Source organism: Anas platyrhynchos, chromosome 1 (genome assembly GCF_047663525.1).
Source record: "Anas platyrhynchos isolate ZD024472 breed Pekin duck chromosome 1, IASCAAS_PekinDuck_T2T, whole genome shotgun sequence".
Lineage (NCBI taxonomy): Eukaryota > Metazoa > Chordata > Aves > Anseriformes > Anatidae > Anas > Anas platyrhynchos.
In genome coordinates, this window is record NC_092587.1 from 201,056,749 (window position 1) to 201,069,236 (window position 12,488).

At 43.1% G+C, this 12,488-nt stretch overlaps 1 protein-coding gene across 1 annotated transcript in view; it reads right to left on the reverse strand.

Annotated features, from left to right (window-relative positions):
• PRCP (prolylcarboxypeptidase) overlaps positions 1-12,488 on the reverse strand; it is a 30,618-nt gene that overhangs the window by 16,905 nt on the left and 1,225 nt on the right. The gene's annotated exons all lie outside the window — the stretch shown is intronic.

A 12,488-nucleotide genomic window follows, 5' to 3' on the forward strand; every position in this document is an offset into this window, starting at 1 on the left:
GTAAGGTCTAGATAGTAATATTCAAATAGAAATGTTTTCCGGAATGATAGATAATACTCCGTACATAAAGGATTTACAACAGTTTACTTATGATGCAACCCATTGGTCTGTTCCCACAAAACTGGAAGAAATCCCAGTGCTTTAGGAATTCTGCCTCTCAGTCATGAGAGGGAGAGAAGTACAGGAACTAAAGCTTCCCTCTGCCAGTTTTAGCGACCATGGTGACTGTAGTAGCACAATTCTCCACCGTGATTCTGAACTATGCTGCAGACCAACTCATTTCCAGTCCCTTTTTCTCCTCCTTCCCTCCACCTATCAAACTTGGATAGCCTCTACAGGTAAACTGCCTTACTGTCCTGTTTCAGTTAGGACAAAGTTAGTTTTCCTCCTAGTAGCTGGTAGGGTGCTATGTTTTGGCTTTTCATGAAGAGTGCTGATAATATGCTGATGTTTTAATTGTTGCAGAGCAGTGCTTACACCAAGCCAAGGTCGTTTCAGCTTCTCACTCTGTCCTGCCAACGGGCAGGCTGGGGGTGCAGCAAGAGCTGGGAGGGGACAGACCCAGGACAGCTGACCCAAACTAGCCAAAGGGGTATTCCATACCATCTGACGTCATGCTAAACAATATATATATACACACACACAATAAACAAACAATAGATAGGGGTGGCTAGCCAGGGTAGGAGGGCTGAACTGCTCGGGGTTAGGCTGGGCATTGGTCAGCAGGTGGTGAGCAACTGCATTGTGCATCACTTGTTTCACGTACATTATTAGTAGTACTATTATTGATATTATTATTATTTTCCTGTCTTAAACTGTTTTTATATCAACTCACAGGCTGCACTTTCCCATTTTTCTCCCCCATTCCAGAGAGGGAGGGGGGAGGGTTGGCGAGCGGCTGTGTGGTGTTCAGCTGCCAGCCAGGTTAAACCACATCACTTACGTTCATAAAAAGTCAAACCACAGACACATGCAAAATCCCAGACAGCACAGACAAGTCCAGACTTCTTCACAAAAATCATAAGTACCTATTACTCAACTGAACAGCAAAAACTCTTACTGCTAGATGATGGGGCTTCTTACCTTGCAGTAACTTGTCTTTGCAGGAATAAGACATAACATGAATAGCAAAGAAAGCCTCATGTTTGTAAAGCAAATGGATGTCACAGCTACCAGTTAGTGCCAAGACACTTAAAGAACTTAGAAGAATCCAGGACTGCAAAATGAAAGTCAGGAACATCCCAAGCAATGCCTCCTCCCAAGAGTAAGGGGCTGTCTGAAGATATGTATGAAGTCGAAGAGAAGAAGCACATGAACAACTATGAAATTGTGAAATGGGAGGTTCAGGCACAAAGGGAAAGTTGTAGCCCAGGAACAGCAGATGGAGCTGTCGTGTAGCCAAAGCACTGCAGGATCGCACATGAGAGCTGCCTGGTCTCATTCAGCAGGTGGTTTCTTCCCCCTGCCTTTTTTTTTTTTTTAAAAAAAAAAAAAGCATGTTAAAAAAACTCCATGTAAAGTGCACCTCAACACAGAGTAACTCTGATCACCCATTCAGATTTTATTAAGATGTTGAACCAGAAAAATTTTTTTCTACTCCTATGCCCAAAAGGAACGTGTACGACAAAAGCAATTTGACTTTCACAATCACACTCAATTGGACACAACAGACCATACCAGCAAAATAAAAGTTTAATATATGGGTACAATACCTTAATTGCTGGTTAACAGTAACATTAGTTAGGGTACATCATCATACATGATTTTTATTTTTTATTATGTTTTCATTATTACAATTACTGCCAGCAGGTCAGCAGCAACTACAAGGCCCAGAGCAGCCAATTTGGCCCTGATTTGAGCAGGTTGCAGGGCCAATCCAGGCTGCATTCAGAGCTCCCTTCCAAACTATTCCAGGATTTATCCAAAGCAGTTACACAGCCTAGAATTTTAAGCTTCTGTAAACGCTACCTGGCAGATTTGGTTAGAATTAAGAAAACAGCCGCCTCTTACAAATGGAGCTATGATGTACACACAACACCATCTCTGTCACAGAATCAGATGTTGTAATCAAAGGAAAGACTAGAATAGGAAGAGAAGGAGTGGAAGCAAGAAGTTATAAGTTTAAGGCAAGTTTTTGTCACCTGAGGTAGGCAGGATGTGAAAGCTTTGGAGAGCTACATCTCAGAGGCAAAGAAAGCAAAAGCAACGTTTCAGTTCCACATACAAAAACCCCTGTCAACCTTGTTTCAGTAAGAAGTGGAATCCCCCTGTATTTCCCCCCCCCAATTTGTCCTAGAGGCTGGTGAGAACTTCAGCCTGAAGCCTTGAGCAAGCAGCTTTCATCCTTCAGCACAGAGACTTTCTACAGTGCAGCTCAGGATGAAGAGCTCTCTCCAGACTGGTGTCTGCCTCTCTGCTTTCCGCTCCAAGCATGTGGCACAGTTTTGACCTTACCTTGTACATGCATGTGCCACGTGCTTATGTTGACCTCTCAAAGATGACTTACCTCCTTTATGTGATTTTTTTTTTTTTTGTCGTTGTTTTATTTTAGATGTACTTCCCAAAACAAGCTGCCCTGCTATACGCATCTCCCTCAGGGAGGATACAAAAAAGGCACAGCAGCTGTTTGTTATTGTACAGCTGTTTGTCTGCTTAATGCTCTCCTGGAAATATTATGAACCCATGATACCAAGTGAAGTACAAAGACAAAACAGGACACATGGGACAAAACCCACTTCCTTCTCAGCAGCACCTTAAGGTCATTAAGGACCACAGGGACAGGACAGCACCATTAAGTCTTTTCCAAAAGGGGCTGATTCATAGGGTAGCATCTAACAAAACACATTTAATGTCATCCAGGGTGGTACATCTAACTGGCTTTATGCTTTTGAGATTCTGGAAAGACTGAAAGCATTAAAGCCTTCATAGAGTCACAGAATGTTTTGGGCTGGAAGGGACCTGAAAGCCCATCCATTTCCACCCCCCTGCCATAGGCAGGGACACCTCCCACCAGACCAGGCTGCCCAAAGCCCCATCCAGCCTGGCCTTGAACACCTCCAGGGATGGGGCATCCACAGCTCCTCTGGGCAGCCTGGGCCAGGGCCTCCTGGCACAGAATTTCCTCCTAACATCCAACCCCCATCTCCCTTCTTTTAGTTTAAAACCATTCCCCTTGTCCTATCATTATCTGATTGAATAAAGAATTACTCTCCATCTTTTTTGTAAGATGCCTTTAAGTACTGAAAGGCTGCAATGAGGTCTCCCTGGAACCTTTGGCTCACGTTGAGCTTTTCATCCACCAGAACCCGTAAGTCCTTCTCTGCAGGGCTGCTCTGAAAGGGTTCTTCTCCCAGTCTGTGCTTATGTCTGGGATTGCCGAACCCAGGTGCAGCACCCTGCATTTAGACTTCTTGAACCTGGTTAGATTCACATGGGCCCTGTCCAGGTCCCTTTGGATGGCATCCATTCCTTCTGCAACCACTTCCAACTGCACCACTCAGCTTGGCATCACCTCATTTTAACATTGTTTCATAGCTTTCTTTTCCCAAATTTGGTTATCCCATTTGAGATTGAGTCAGTTATTTTACTGGTGAAAAGCCAGAGGATTAAGAGGCATGCTCCACCCTCTAAGAGTTCATGGAGTTGTTTTGAGTGCTCATCCTGTCTGAATTGTTTCCTGAGGACAGGAAGATGCAGGATGGTCTGAGGATATCCTCCTGCGTGAACAGCAGTGTGGGCACCAGCCTCCCTGGGATTTCACTGGTGTGTTTCTATTCATGGCTGTACTCCTGGCAGGCTGTGGGGCTCCTCTCCAGTTTGCTGGCCCTATTCTATTAGCTTTGTTTCCTCTTCTAATCTTTGCTTCGTCCATCTGAGTTGGATGTTCACAAGGGCAGAGACTGCCTTGCCATCTTTGTACAGCATCATATTCAAAGACACCCCAAATTCTCCTACAAGTGCTGCTTATAAACAAAGTCAAGCTCAAAAACCATGGCAGCACAGGAGTACCACCAGAAATGTGCTCACACACTACTTACCTCCCCATAGCAGTGGAGACACAGAAGCAGAAATGGAATCTAAATAAAACATCAGTTAAAAACTGTATCTCCCTAACATTATTCCCATTGCTTTGCTTCCTCCTGTTGTGTTTTCTGTATTACAGCCTTTGAGGCTTCATCTCATTCACTGCTGGGCAGATTCTCTCAACTCCCAACAGACTTATTGACTTAACACTACTAGCTTTATTTCCTTATCTTTTTCACCTTAAATGCATGGAATGAGGTATTCTGCAAGGTATTCAACAGCTGAGTTCTGCATTCCTTGCTCAGCAGACTGATACTTGGGCAAGGGACAGCTAAGACTGGAGACTAGCACCAGTCCATCAGAATACCTAATTGTTTGACGCTCAGTGGAAGAGCATGCAGATGTGAACTGCATCTTCTTGCATCAGGCTACACTGACCCTCTAATCTGAAAGTCCCAAAAATAACAAAATTGCCTTTCAGAGACAGAATCTTGATGCCATTGTAATCTTTTGTATTCCCCATGATTCAGAAGTCTCATAGCAATTCAGAGGTTTTGGTCCATGGCTTTAGTTTTTATCTAATTTATCACACTTAACATGACACAGACATAACACGCAAGCTTTCTGCCTATTAATTCCAGCTTCCATTTTACTAGTGGTGGTCTAGAAAACTACTTTGTAATTTTTCCATTGCTAGAGTTAGCTCTCAGTCCAAGAAACTCCTCAAAAGCAAATCCTGACTTAAGATCCTTGGATTGGAAGGATCTCCATTGTGATTATGTCCCTGTGAACACGTTACCCTTTGACTGTAATCATGAGTTGTGTATTTTGCTGAAGCTTCCTTTACACTGCAGGAACTGTCTCATCTGCTCTAGGGAGGCTGCAACTGTTTAAGGAAGTCTGCTTTTGGCACTCATTTATCACTTCAGTGATTAAAAAGAAGTGACAAGCAGAGTCTCAGACAGGAACTGTACCCCCTGCCCTGTGTTGCACAGCTTGGATGAAGTACTTAGATGAAACAGACCAAAGAACATTTAAACAGCTACAGGATATGCTGTAGGGAAGCACCAGGCTACTCAGGTCAGCCCTCGTTAGAAATAAACAGTTCCAAAACGCTACATGATGAGGGGTTATTTTTATGTTAGAAACCAGAGCAACCGAATAGAACACAAACAAATTGGTTTTGACTTCCACAAACCATTAGTAGCATCTTACCACAACCCAAACTCCAGATGCCCCAACCACGTAAAGAAGAACACCACAGTCACGCTTAGGCTTGGACTATTTGGGTGAGAAATTCTCCAGCAGTGAGTCAGGACATAATTTGTTCCCGTTTCTGAGAGGTCCCAGGCCCCCCACAATTTTCTGCCCCAGACTCCAGGGTGGTAAAGCTCCAGCAGAAGGGAGAGCATGTGATGAGAACAGCTTGGTTCAGCTTTCCTGCTGAAGCCTTAATCAAGCTCTCAATTACACCCACACCCCACTCTTCTCAAAGCAGTGGGGGCTTGTGCTGCTGATAATCAGTCAGCTACGTGAATTTAAACAAGCTGGCGATAACACACTGATGCTTCCAGTTAAGGCACCAATATCCTGGAGAAATTCTTCCACAGGACAAGGGATGGAGCAAGGGGTAGGGAACAAACAGGTCAGGGCTATATTACCTAAAACATGTGATTTCATAAAGCATTAAGATGCACAACACCAGCACAAATGAAGTTACTCTGGTGAAAGGTCTCTCAGACCCATAACAGGCAAAGGTCTCTCATTTTTTCCCCCCCCATCTGCCTGCCAGATGATTACAAATCCATCACAGTTGGAGGACTGACTGCAGAGGGAAAGAAGTTGTACAGAGCCTCTCAATATGTCTCTGATTAAGCAGTACATGACACTGGATATCCAGTTTTGCTGAGAACACCTGACACCTTGAATACAGATAAACATTTAAACAAACCTTCCAAAAATAAATTCAAGACTATTTTGATTTGGTCAAACTAGAACACCTCTACCCCTCCTCCAAGAGAGATAGAACTTTAAAAAAAAATTATTTGGCAATTTAGAAAGTTCAACTCAAGCTGCAACTGTTTTACCTCCCAGACTTGCAGAGCAGCAAAGTGCCGCTCAGTCACTACCGAGTATCTTGAGCAGGGAAGGAAGAAGCATTTTGGAAAACAAAGCACGAAAGCCGCAGTTAGTCATACAGCCCTTGTGCAATACCAAAATGCCACAAGCAATTGCTCCTCTGGCAAGCTTGCAACACATCTGGACAGAAGAACTGCCTACCTGCTGGGCTCCGACACACCGGTAGAGGGGCTGATGGGGAGATAGCTGCAGTCAGGGAATTCACACCCTTGGCTCTCTGCAGGTCAATAGGTTTCCTATAAATTGCTCTACTTCCAAGCAGAAACACACAGGTCTCTTGTTCCAGCTGTTACAGAAGTGCTCCAGTAGCTGAGAAGGTCTACGAAGCGGATGAGTACTTACCAAGTCTCCACACCAGTAGAATTAACTCCCACAACTGACCTGGACTTATGCTTTTCTCATGGCAAAGACATGTCTTTCCCTTCTAAACAGAGGCCCTCAGATTTTAGCTGAAAAATATTTTTCTATTTCCATTTTTATTTCTCAAAAAGAGGCAAGAACATCTTTTCACAAACTACCCCTTTCAGAACAGACCCTGAACCAGAGACATTTGCAAAAAGCAATTTGCCATCAGCTTGTAGGACAGGAGCCTCTGCTTACAAGTTGAAGGAACTCTACATTTTACCCCGGTAACTGTGACTTGAAGGATTGAGAACTGTACATTTGTAGGTGGTCAGCTATTTATCACTGTGCAGGGAAGAGTGGAGAAAAGTCAGCATTTCCAGAGCAGCATGTGGCTTTGAAGAGCTTTTGTTCAAAGACTCCATTTTCGGGTAGCCAGGCAGTAAGGAGAAGCAAGCTGCTGGTTTGAGGCATAAATCAAACGTTTTGTTAATGTTAGTTTTGCTTTCACCCACTTCCTTTAATTCAGCCTGGCCTCAGTCCAAGTCCAGCTGAAGTCAAAGAGTTCAATACCCGCCACTTTCTGTTCCTGTTGTCTTGATGGGAAGTTTCTGCATGCAAACTGCCATCTCAGCCTACCTCCTACCTTCTCAGTTCCTTTGTCAATGCTTTTAGAAAGTTTTTGTTGCATCATGTTGAAGCAAAAAAAGACAAATTTACTCTTTAGAAGTAGAATAAATTAACCAGAAATGAAAGAAGATGCACCAAGTGAGTCCATATCAGCAGTCAGAGGTAGAAGCTACAGCAGTGTACCACAGCTCCCTGCGAACTCACATCCCATGCAGGCAGGCCCTTTGCTGGCCACCCTCCTCTCTTCTGAAGTGATCTCTTTGATCTTGCTCCACCATCACCTTTTCCAGATGAGGTGATCTTCACTTAACCACTCTCAGCCAGGCTGATGCAAGGACAAGCTTGTATATAAGGTTTATGCTGTGACCGAGTAACTGAATAAAGGAAACATCTGTTAAGTCACTCTGACAATAGAAACAACAGCCCAAAAGAGTGCATGGTTTTTTGCTCACTGTGTGCATTTAGAGAGCTGCCACCACAGTGCAGCACCACTTAAGAGTACCAATGCCACTTGGCAGTAGCGCTGTAACTGCACTGAGGACCAGCTTTGCCACGTATTTTAGGGCTGAACCAAGCCTAGAGGTCAGTGCCAAAAAATTTAAAGAAAGAAAATTAACTCCTTACTCCACAGGCAAGGAAGACTGTCTACAAACTGTTCTGAAAAGAAACAGCATTCCCATTCTTTCATCCACATTTAATTCTGACTTCAAGGACGTACAAAACAAAAAAGTTAATAATTTTACAAGTGTATGGAAGATCACTGACGGCAGCCTGGTTTTCCCATTAATTTCTCACCAACGTTCACTGCCCTAGCTATAAAAACCTACATATTCCAGAACATATGAAGTAAAGAAAATTAAGGTGTTTCTCCAGTTTTTGAAGACTTAAAGAAATAATCTAATCTAGTGCCAGAAGTAATTTACTCTCACCTGTTTGGCACATGTTACAAATTATCTGTACTGTCTCTGACTATGCTTTTGGCTGTTTTGATGGCCTTGATCTCTTCAAAGTATCCATGCAGAACACATGAGCATTGAATTCTGCTTTGAACTTCATTTCCACGCCCCTCTCCCTCAAAAGCAAGAAACACAGCTGGCAGCTCAGGCAATGGGTGCAAGTTAAAGTAACTTCAACAAAGCTAACAGAATTTCTTTCTGCTGCTTACTACTTCAGCCACGTGCCATTTTGTTTAGTCTTTAGTTCTTCAGGCTTTCTTTAATAAAAAGCCTTACAGAAGTATTTCAGCCTTTCTTACTGCAGCTTTTTAATGGTTAAAGCTAGAGATAAAAGTGCTTATTTTCAGAGAGAGCAGTGATTATTGATGCTTTTCGTAGCCTTCAGAATTAACTTCTCACTCAAAGGAAGAGACTGCAAGTTGTGAGGAAATTAAGTGTTTCCTGCTTAATTTGAGAAGCTGATGCCTGCATTGTGACCCACAGATAAGCAGTGCATAAAAATAAAAATGCACTGACGAGCTTTAACAAGTACTTCCCTGCTTTCCTGTCCACTGAATAAGAGCTATTGTTTTGCTTATAGAGCTGGTTTATAGCTTACAGCTCGTGTTTTAAATCACACTATGATATCACAGAGCAAGAGCTGCCAAGTGCTCTTGAACTCCTTGATGAGTAAAACATATACGCCAAGTAATTCACCTCAAAGACAAACATCAGCATCACTTCTCTGACCACTGACATAACTACTAATGGGTACCAAGGGGCCACGTAAAAAGCACTTTGTTTTTTCCTTCACCAGAAGTGGAAGGTGCTCTTGCATTGTGTTGCCAGACTGGAAAAACAAACCCTTCTTAACCATTCCTGCCATGTGTTACTATTCTGAGACACCACCCTGAGTCACCATAAACTGCTGAAAAATTTACTTACCACAATTAAAGCTATTAAACCAGATTGAAATCAGCTTTATAAGGAAATTTGAGGCCTAAAGTTAAAAATTACTCCATTAGCATTACAGCAACTTGTACAGCACCAGTATATGTACGTATGAATATACTTCATGCCACTCATTTGCACACAATATTAAAAAAACTTTAAAAGACTGTATTAAACTGGATTAAAAGATAGTTTGTTCCTTAATTGTAAGCTTCCTTCTTGCAGATACAGCAGATGCAACATTCAATGCAAAACTGCACCTTTGGTTTGGATTCAATCAAGATAGCACTGTCAGAGAGGTGATCCAGTCTCTTGACCTCACTTCCCTTACACTGCTCATTCATACAGTTACCTGAAGGCCTTTTTTTTTTTTTGCTGTAGCACTGATATTCAGAGCAGGAAAATTCTAGGATTCACAGGTTTCCCCTAAATTGGTCCTTCCCATAAAACAGAAAGGACCGCATCAGGTCTTCTTCCTTCGCTGGCAGGTATTCTTTTGCCTGTTGCTGTCCTTCTCAACTTTTATTTTCTTACCTGAAAATTTGCATTCAAGCTTTCACACACTTCCTAAATTTGCTTCTGATTTTTGCACCTTCAATCAAAGCTTTCATTTTCTATGCCTCAAAACTTCAGTCTGTAACACAAAATAGGGCATTAAAGAAACATGATAGAGCTAGAAGAAATCAAACTGCATTACTTCTCAAACTTTAGGAGCTTCCTTTTACATATACACAATGTGAAGCACGGATAAGTTTTAGAGCACAGAGACTTGCATATGAGTTTGCTAAGCTATGACATAGTGATATGTGTATGACATCTAGAAAGTGATTAAAAGCAACCAGAGCTCATCTTCTGGAAATGGCCACATCACTGACGTGTTAGTTCCAAAGATAATCAGTTGAAGGACCATGCTCAGGAACTCGCTGAACAAGAGTTTATTTGTACACGGTCACTGGTTCTTAGACCAATTCACAACTGTTTACAGAGTGAGTGACGTGCACACAAAGTAGGATTGTGCAGAAGAGCCCCACCACCACATTAAGTCTTGCACAACCACCAATTATCATACGGAGTGAAGAGACATCACTGTTTTCTGAGGAGGCAGGCTATCACCGAGACGCCTTTAATGCAGCTCTGCATTTAGAGCAACAAATTTTTTGTTGTTGTTTTCCCCCCAACACTAGTGATTGAAGACAGAAATGATGCAGATGCAAGACAAGGCTCCCTAAAGGTCAGAAAAAAGCAGCCTGACTCCAGACACTCCCCACTGTGGGATTATTTCTACTTGGGTAAAGAGGAGACAGCCCTCAGGTGCCTCAAAGCCCTTTCTGTTAGTTGTCATTGTTGTCACTGACACAGCTGCTTACAGAGGCCATTCAGAGCAGTCTTGTGCTTGCAGCTCCATACATCCTACACACCTCTCAGTGAAGGTCAGTTTTACATGGATTGATTTAACACACACGCCTCAATTCTGAGACCAAGATACGAAAGCAGAAGCAAGCACCATCTTGTCTACAGAAGTCACACCAGTCAATCACAAGAGCTAAAAAGGTGACTAACTCCCCCGTGACAGGTATGGTTTGCTGGTATAAAGATGTGGGTGATGGCAGTTCCTCCTCCAAGGGCTGTGTACCAGCCCATGGCAGCATCAGGTACCTTTGGATCAGGTAATGTCACTCACGCATTGGAGAAGTAGAGAGCTTAAAGGCAACCTTTACTTACTGAAGGGGAAAAAAGTCACACCCCCAAGCCAAAATAATACGGAACACCAAGGACAAACAGTTCAGTACATCTGACACGCAAGCTGAGGTCCCAGTCACACTGACATGGGCATCGTGTGACTTATTTCTCCCGTTCTAGACTTTAGCCCTGCTGTCAGGGGTGTCAGACATTTAAAGTGGCAAACAGAAGGAAGTTTAGCCTAAACTACTCTCAAGCTGAACTCTGACCCTGTTTCTCCCCCGTTTTTCTGAAAGCAGACACATACCAGACTCATCACAGACTCAGACATCAGTAAGTGCTGACGCTGACCCCTCAAGCAATGTCCTAGGTCTCCAGGCTTCCACGCCAAGCAGCTCTGATTAGAAACTGTAACTCCACAAGGCAATTTCCAGCTTTTGCAATTCTGTTCTGTAGTGTACAATGTTAATGAACTGTTCACAGTGCTCAAGAGGTAACTTGCTAAGCAACAGGATTCATGCAAGCTATCTAGATAGACTTTTAAAAATTGTCTTTCATGAAAATATTGAATATTTAAAGACTATTCAAATAATTTTGCTTTTTAACAGAAGTGTAAATGTTTCCTTTGTGACAACATAATAGTTTGCCATATTGCAAAAACATTTTTATATTGTTTATTTTTATATAAACCGATAACAGAAAAGCTATAATCAAAACAGCAACTTTAACTATGGAAGAACAGAGGCTGATGATTCAAGCCCTAAGCAACTTTCATGTAAACAAACATCATCAGCCCTCAGAGGTGGCAGAGTATCACCACCCCTATTTAATATGGTAATCACAGTATTTATGTTCCACTACAGAATCATAATGTAATTACAAATTCCCAGACAGCTGTGCTCAGCACACGTTTCATAAAGGCTGGAGAGCTGCCTGTTAGTTCTGCACGCCGTGCCACTGATAAAAAAAGTTTTACGCCTCCATGTGATTAGACCTTTTATGCTAGCCCTACATCTTTCAGGTGACTGGCAACAACATCCAAATCTGATGATAGGAAAACACCCAAACACCCAAAACGTGAATAGGCACACATCTCCCACCATGTGCTGTGATATTTGTAAGCCTTTGGGCAGCAAAGTCGAGGATTTCAGAACCTGTCAGCAGGATCCAATTGCCACAGCAGGTACTCACAGCCAACAGGATTTGCTTAAGGTAAGGGAAGAAGAAAAACAAGGATGAGGTTGAAGGGATCGAGATCTGGCATCACCTTTACAACAGTGCCACTGGGATTTCCCCTTCCCTCCTCTCAAAATGTATTTACCTCCCCAAATCCACAGATCCCAGGCACATGGCAGCTCCAAAAGGAGACAACTCCAAAATGGGATGAGGACAGAGGTGTGAACATGGTGACAGAGGGCGGATCAGGCCATAGGATGACTACCGCTGATATGATGGCAGCAATGCGTAACAGCCAGTGTGCTACAACTGGGTGTCACACAGCGAGATACACCACAGAGCTGATATCCTGGCCAACACCAACACGCACTGCAGAAGGCATCTGCAGTATGAGGTAAAGGGCTAGCAGGAGAGCTGGTGAAGGGACTCAAGCCTCCAATCGCTCCCTGAGCAACTTGAAAGTGTTCATTAGGTGGAGATGTTCTCAACCCTCAGGAATTCCATAGGTTTTACAGGCAGACCCCTGGAAGAAGACCACTCACAAGCAGAAACAGACCACAGCAGTATAATCTCAGTGCATGGATGCACCCTTAAATGCACCACACTCACCTC